Raw genomic sequence first — 8,355 nt, forward strand, 5'->3', positions numbered from 1 at the left:
TCTGTGCGCTGTCTCTTGCTAGCGATGGGGCTGAGGACAGTCCTGTCACTTCTTTTCCCTGAGCTTCCTCTTCTGTCCAGCAAGGAAAACAGGGTCTGTAGGGCCCACCTCCCAGGGCTGGGGTAAGAATGGACACGTGAGAGTAAACCAGGGAAAACAACAAAACAAAACAAAACAAAAAAACAACCCAGGCAGGACACGCCAAGGTGCAGAGAATGTGTGGAAAGAGCATGGGGTGTAGTTGGCCAGACCGGAAAGGGACCCAGCGGCCCCTCCCCAGCCGTGTGACCTTGAGCAGGTGCTTTTCCTCCCGGAGCCTCAAGTTCCTCAGCTGTGACGAGGGGCTTGTTCTGAGCTGCTTGGGTTAGGGGAGGTGGGCAAGGAGAGGGGCCTGGCTCCAGAGGCTGAGGGATGGGGGTGTGCTGGGCAGGGCTGAGAGGAGGTAGCTGGACAGGAAGCTTTGTGCCCAGGGGCCAAACTTCAGGGACTCTGCAAGTAAGACTTTGGCTCCCGGCAAATAGCTCTGGCTCTCTGCTCAGCGGGGAGCCTGCTTCCCCCTTTTTGCCTGCTTCTCTGCCTACTTCTGATCTCCGTCCATCAAATCAATAAATAAAATCTTTAAAAATAAATAAAATCTTTTTTAAAAAAGGTTTTATTTATTTATTTGAGAGAGAGAAATCACGAAAGGGGGGAAGGTCAGAAGGAGAAGCAGGCTCCCCGCTGAGCAGAGAGCCCCATGCGGGACTCGATCCCAGGACCCTGGGATCCTGACCTAAGCCAAAGGCAGATGCTTAACTGACTGAGCCACCCAGGCATCCCTTAAAAAACAACAACCATAAAGAGATACCACTTCATACCCACAGGGATGGCTGGAATTATAAAGATGGACACGGACGGACGGTGTCAAGGAGCTGGAGAAACGGGAACCCCCATACTCTGTTTGGGGACGTTACATGTCATGGCTGCTTGTGAAAACCAGTGCGGCAGTTCCTCAAAAGGTCAGGCTACTATTTGCCCCAGCTTTTCCGCTGCTGGGTATCTACTCAAGGGAAGGAATAAATAGGTTCACGCAAAAGTTTGCACACGAATGTCCTGTTTGTAGCAGCATTATTCATAATAACCCCAAAGGGGAGATGTTCTGAGCATCACCTGATGAATAATTAACCAAATGGTAGGTATGTCTATCAACAGAATATTATTTGGCTGTAAAAAGGAATAGGGCACCCACACCTGGATAACCTTTGACACATTACAGTAAGTTAAAGATGCCAGTCACAAAGCCTGACACGTTGGGTGAGTCCATTAAAAAATATATATATATCCAGGGGCGCCTGGGTGGCTCAGTGGGTTAAAGCCTCTGCCTTCCGCTCGGGTCATGGTCCCGGGGTCCTGGGATCGAGCCCCGCATCGGGCTCCCTGCTCAGTGGGAAGCCCGTTTTTCCCTCTACCTGCTGCTCCCCCGACTTGTGCTCTGTCTCTCAAATAAATAAAATAAAATCTTTTAAAAACTTTATTTAAAAAAATTTTTAAATGTCCAGAGGAGGGAGATCTACAGAGACAGAACAGATGGGCGGTTGTCAGGGGGCTGGGGTGGGGGTGTTGGGAGGAAAGGAGGAGAGGCTGCTGATGGGTACGGGGATTCTTTTGGGGGGTGCTGAAGATGTCTTGCAGGTGACGGCTGCAGAGAACTCTGTGCATATACTCACTAACTATTTAATAGTGCAATTTAAATAGGGAGCTGTAGGGCATGGTTGTGTTCAGGGTCTGCAGTATGTCTATGTGTGTGTGTGTGTGTGTGTGTGTGTTTCCAAGGAGCAAAGCACTAGGAAAAGAAGGAAGAGAAAAGTGCGTGTGGCTCCATGAGCCTCTTCCTTATCTCCTGCCCAGTGTCCAACCCCAGAGAGTAGGCATCAGGGGCCTGGGGCCAGCTTCCCCCCATGGCAACCCCTGGGGCACCCTCCTGTTTCTTCCAGTCCCAGCACGCTCCGGCCCTTCCTGTGCCCGCCTCAGTAGGCAGTGTCCTCTGGGGCCACCTTCTTGTAGCCTCTGGCATGAGAAGCCGGGGGAGCTGTGTGCAAGGGGGGAGGGGGCGCAGAAGGGAAGAGCCCAAGGCTTGAGAAGCTTGGGGGCCCAGATGCCCTTGCTGGGGACAAATCAGGGGCAAGGAGAAGGACAAAAAGCTTACACAGGGGGCCCATCTGTGCCTACTGTGATGGCCGAGTCCTCACGGGAAATGTCATCATTCGGCTGCGGCATCTAGGTGTCCGTCGGGTGGAGGGTGTGTGTGAGTGTGGGTGTTGGGGGGGGGGGTGTAGTGTGCAGTGTTTGTGAATGACGTGTGCAGATGTGTGAGGATGAGAAATAAACGGTAATGATTATGCATATCGCTACACGTGTGTTTTAAAAGTGGTTATCAATTTCATTTGATCACAGCACTTATCTATGCTCCCAGCGCTTGGCCAAGGGTTGCCAAGGGCAGCCCCGGGCAGAATTCAGCCTGCAGAGTCTCATTGGACCAGCACAAGGTTTTTCCAACACTACAGAGTGGGACATGCACACTCTGGTTGCTGATGGTAGCTCGTGTCTTTCTTTCTTTGTTTAACTGGACTTTTTATTTAGGGATCTTTGTAGATTCACACACAGTTGTAAACAATAATGCAGAGTTACTCACATATGGTTGTAAAAAGCGACACGGTGATCCCCATACTCCCTACCAGGTTCCCCCCAGTGACGACATCTTATAAAATTATAGTACAAGATCGCAACCAGGATACTGACATTGGTAGGACACAGAGCATTTCCAAACCGCAGGGGTCCCTCATCGGTGATTGTTTGATTGATTGATTGATTGATTGATTTTTCAATTTGTGGGGGAGGTGATCATGAGGAACTTTTTTAAAAAAATGAATTTATTTATTTATTTGACAGGCAGAGATCACAAGTAGGCAGAGAGGCAGGCAGAGAGAGATGGGGAAGCAGGCTTCCTGCTGAGCAGAGAGCTGGATGTGGGGTTTGATCCCAGGACGCTGGGATCATGACCGGAGCCGAAGGCAGGCACCCAAAGACTGAGCCACCCCGGTGCCCCGTTCTCATCTGATCTCTAATAGCCACGCCCCATCCTGGCCCCTGGCTATCACTCATCTGTTGTCATTTCAAGAATATTATATATAGGGGTGCCTGGCTGGCTCAGTTGGCAGAGCCTAGGACTCTTGATCTCGGGATCATGAGTTCAAAGCCCATGTTGGGCAAAGAGATTATGCAAATGAGTAAAACTTCAGTAAAAGAATGTTATGTAAACGGAATCACACAGTATGAACAGTAACTTTTGGTGTCGGTTTTGGTCACCCAGCGTGATTCTTGTTCACGCAGCTTGTCATGTGTCTCAAGTCATGTGACTTGTCCCTTGTTATTGCTGAGTGATATTGCCCGATATGGACGTGAACTTTTTCTGTAACTAACCATCTCCTGCTTGAAGGACGTCTGGATTGTTTCCAGTTTGGGGCTATTACAAACAAAACAGCTGAAAACCACCTATGTACAGGTGTTTGTGCGAACACGTCTTCATTTCTATGGGGTAAATGCGTATGGATGTGATTTCGGGGTTGCATGGTAGTTGTACGTTCAACTTTTAAAGAAACAGCCAAACTGCTTTCCTGAGTGGCTGTACCATTTGTCATTTCCATCAGCAGTGTGTGAGCTACCCAGTTTCTCTGCATCCTCAGCAACATTGGGTACTGTCCCCAGATTTTACTGAAGTCATGCCAAGAGGTGCATCATGGCATTTTGCTATGGTTTTAATTTGCCTTTCCTTAATGACTTTGCGATGCTGGACATCTTCGCATCTGCTCATGTGCCATCTGTGTATCTCCTTTATTGAAATGTGTGTTGGTAGCTTTTGCTCATGTTATAATTGGATTGCTTGCCTTTTTTTCTTTTTCCTTTTTTTTTTTTAGCTCTTGTGTTTTGAGAGTTCTTTATATATCTTACATAGTAATCCTTTGTTGAATGCACGGTTTGCAACTGTTAACCTTAAAAAAGGAAACTGGCAGTTCCTTATTATTATTTTTAAATTAATTAATTTATTTATTTGATAGAGATCACAAGTAGACAGAGAGGCAGGCAGAGAGAGAGGGGGAAGCAGGCTCCCCGCTGAGCAGAGAGCCTGATGCAGGGCTCGATCCCAGGACCCTGAGACCATGAGCTGCGCTGAAGGTGGAGGCTTTAACCCATTGAGCCACCCGGGCACCCCAACCTTATTATTTTTTTAACGAGTTTCCTTGTCCAGTGTGAGGCTCGAATTCATTGCTTGCTTACGGACTGAGCCAGCCAGTCACCCCAAAACTGCCAGTTTTTAAAAATGGTTTTATTTGGGAATAAGGGAGAATCTATGATAAACAAACTATGGCAAAAACCGCAGGCAGGTCCGGGGAGGAACGCTCTTTTCTAGAAGAGGGGGAAGTTGAGAAGTTTGTTAAAACAAGTCCACTGGAGGAAGCTGGGGGCACAGAGTCTAGCAGCTTCTCATTGGCTGAGTGGTGACAGTCTCTCGTTGGCTGGGCTGTTGCTGGGGTGTAGGAAAGCCTTTCCCCCTCCCTCTGGGTTAGTGAGGGAGAACCAGTCTGCAAATAGTTTCTTCCTGTTGGGTTTGCAATTGAGCATGAGAGGTAGGACAGGAGACGGCTACCCCTACTGGTGGCCTCCGGACTCGGTTTTAGTGAGGTTTCCTTTTATTAATTTTAACCCAGCCGTTGCTTCCGCGCGAGCTGGTCTTTTTGTCCTCTTAACAAAGAGCAAATATTTCTTTTTATTTATCTTGTATCCCCAGACCTTGTTAAACTCGCTTATTCTAGGAATGCTTTTGTAGATGTCTTGGGATTTTCTACATGCACAGTCATGTCATGGGCTAATAGAGCTAGAGAGACATTCTTTCCTTTCTGATCTGTGCACCTTGCATTTCTCGTTTTTGCCTTACTGCTCGGGCTACAACTTCGGTCACTAGCTGGTTAAGGTAGTGAGAGCAGCCATTCTGGCTTTGTTCTTGATCTTGGGGTGGAAGCATCCAAGTACAACGTTAGCTGTAGGATTTTTGTTTTTGGTTTGTTTGTTTGTTTTTAAGATACTCTTAATCAAGTAGAGGAAGTTCCCTTCTATTACTATTTTTCAGAGAGTTGTTGTTGTTTTTAAATCATGAATGAGTGTTGAGTTTTGTCAAATGCTTTTTCTTTTCCTTTCTTTTTTTAAAGATTTTATTTATTTATTTGACAGACAGAGATCGCAAGTAGGCAGAGAGGGAGGCAGAGAGAGAGGAGGAAGCAGGCTCCCTGCTGAGCAGAGAGCCCGATGCTGGGCTGGATCCCAGGACCCTGAGATCATGATCTGAGCCGAAGGCAGAGGCTTTAACGCACTGAGCCACCCAGGCGCCCCTCAAATGCTTTTTCTGCATCAGTTGAAATGATGATGTTAGTTTTCTTCTTTAGCTTGTTTTTTTTTTTTTTTAAGATTTTATTTATTTATTTGACGGAGAGATTGAGAGAGAGCACAAGGTGGCAGAGCAGAAGGCAGAGGGAGAGGGAGAAGCAGGCCCTCCACCAAGCAGGGAGCCTGATGTGGGGCTCGATCCCAGGACCCTGGGATCATGACCCGAGCTGAAGGCAGACGCCTAACTGACTGAGCCACCCAGGCGCCCCTTCTTTAGCTTGTTCATGTGGTGGATTATATCGATTGATTTTTGCATACTGAGCTGGTCTTGCATGTCTGGAATATACGCCACTTGTCATGGTGTATAATTCTTCTTATGTACCCTGAATTCTATTAGCTAACATTTTTGTTGATGATTTCTGAGTCTGTATTCACGAGCAATAGTGAAGTTTTTGACTTTTGTATTGTAGTTGTCTCGGTTTGGGCAATATTAAACAAAATGTTTAAATCTGCTGTGACGACCACCCTGTCACCTGAAACCAAATCTGCCACAATGATCTTCTGTGACGCGAGACCTTCGTGAGCCCAGGAACCTCCCCCTCCCCCACTGCCCATTCTGTCCTTTTGTTTAACCATCCCCTTAAGTACACAGTTGGGACATAAGGTGCTTCATCCGCCCTAGAGATAGGACTCTGACACACTTGATTCTTAAATATTCTCTTCTTGGGTGGTCCCCCAGTATGTACTCCCAGCCTCTAGGGCTAGAAAAGCAGGTGTTTTTTTTTAAAATTAACATATAACATATTACTTGTTTCAGGGCTACAGGTCTGTGATTTATCAGTCTCGCACAATTCACAGCGCTCCCCATAACACATTCCCTCCCCAATGTCCGTCCCCCCCGTCACCCCCTCCCATCCACACCCCTCCACTCCATCCCTCCCACTCTGCTTCCACTCCAGCTGTCCTCAGTTTGTTTCCTGAGATGAAGAGTCCATTATGGTTTGTCTCCCTCTCTGGTTTTGTCTTGTTTCATTTTTCCCTCCCTTCCCCTATGATCTTCTGTCTTGTTCCTCAAATTCCTCTTATCAGTGAGATCATTTGATAATTGTCTTTCTCTGATTGACTTATTTTGCTCAGCATGATACCCTCTAGTTCCATCCACGTCGCTGCAAATGGCAACATATCATTTTTGAGGGCTGCATAGTATTCCATTGTGTATATATGCCACATCTTCTTTCTCCATTCATCTGTTGATGGACACCTAGGCTCTTTCCATAGTTTGGCTATTGTGGACATTGCTGCTATAAACATTGGGGTACACGTGCCCCTTCAGATTACTCTTTTAAGGCTCTTTTCTCTGGTAACCCTGGTGAATGGAGTAGAATTCTCCAGGGAAAACTGGACCTGGAAATTCTTTTTTAGGAGTTTTACTGATTTATTTATATTTTTAAAAGATTTATTTATTTAGAGAGAGCATTAGAAGGGAAGGGTCAGAAGGAGAGGAAAAGAGAATCCCAAGCAGACTCCGTGTTGACTGTGGTGCCTGAAATGAGGCTTGATTTCATTATCTTGACATTACGACCTGAGCCAAAATCAAGAGTCAGATGCTTAACTGACTGAACCACCCAGGTGTGCCAGGAGTTTTAAAGATACAAATTTAATTTCTTTAATTTTTAAATTTCTCTAATATTTAGAGGGCTATTCGAATTATCTATTTTACATTGTGAGTTGTAGTTTGTGGGCTTTTTTTTTTTTAAGAAATTGGTCTGTTCATCTAAATTATTGAATTTATCTGTGTAGAATTGTTCATAATAATTACTTTTTATCCTTTTGAAATCTATAGGGTCTGTATGATAGCTCTTGTTTCATTCCTATTGGTAAGTTGTGTCTTTTTAAAAATTTAATTTAATTTATTTATTTGAGAGAGTGAGCAAGTAAGAGAGAGCATGAGAGGGGAGAAGGTCAGAGGGAGAAGCAGACTCCCTGCTGAGCAGAGAGCCCGATGCGGGGCTTGATCCCAGGACCCTGAGATCATGACCTGAGCCTAAAGCAGAGGCTTTAAACCACGGAGCCACCTAGGCGCCCCTCTTTTCTTTTTTAAAAAAGATTTTATTTATTCATTTGAGAGAGAGAGAGAGAGAGAGAGAGAGAGCACAAGCAGGGGGAGAAGCAGGCAGGGAGAAGCAGGCTCCCAGCTAAGCAGGAAGCCCCACGTGGGGCTTGTTCCCAGGACCCTAGGATCACGACCCGAGACAAAAGCAGTCCCCCAACACACTGAGTCACCCAGGTGCCCCTGAAGTTTTCTTTTGCATTTGTTTTAAGTGCATTCATAATTGCTCATGCAGTTATTTTTACCATGGCTTGTTTAAGATGATTTTTGTCAAGAAATTTGGACATCTCTGTCACTTCGGTGATGACATCTCTCGATTGTCTTTTTCAGTCAGTTTGAGATCTTCCTATTTCTTCGTACGATGCGTGATTTTCAGCTGAATCCTGGGCATTTTTGTATTATGTTCTGAGAGTCTGGATGCTACATAAACCTTCTGTTTTAATTGTTTTATTTTGACACTGCAGGAGAAGGGCAGGGGTCTTCCTTGTATTGTCAGGCAGAAGTAGACATTCCAAGCACCCCATTTGGCCTTGACTGGCATCTAGGCCATGGAGGAGGGTGGCTTCTCTTTACTTCTGGACAGACATGGGAGTTCTGCCTCTTCAGGTAGTTTCCATCAATGGTATGACCTCCTCTGATGCACCCCGCTGGGGGATCCTGTGTGGTGTCCCTCCCCGGTGAGTGTGGACCCCTAACTTCCCCATGGGGTCTCCCCTGACACTGAAGGGGTGGGGGGGTGTCTCGCCACCTTGGTGAGCATGTTTGCTTTGGTACAGCCTCTGGAGGGTTACACAGATGGTGTGAGTACGGGTGGTTATTGTCAAAAG

This window comes from Neovison vison, chromosome 14, assembly GCF_020171115.1.
Source record: "Neovison vison isolate M4711 chromosome 14, ASM_NN_V1, whole genome shotgun sequence".
Taxonomy (NCBI): domain Eukaryota; kingdom Metazoa; phylum Chordata; class Mammalia; order Carnivora; family Mustelidae; genus Neogale; species Neogale vison.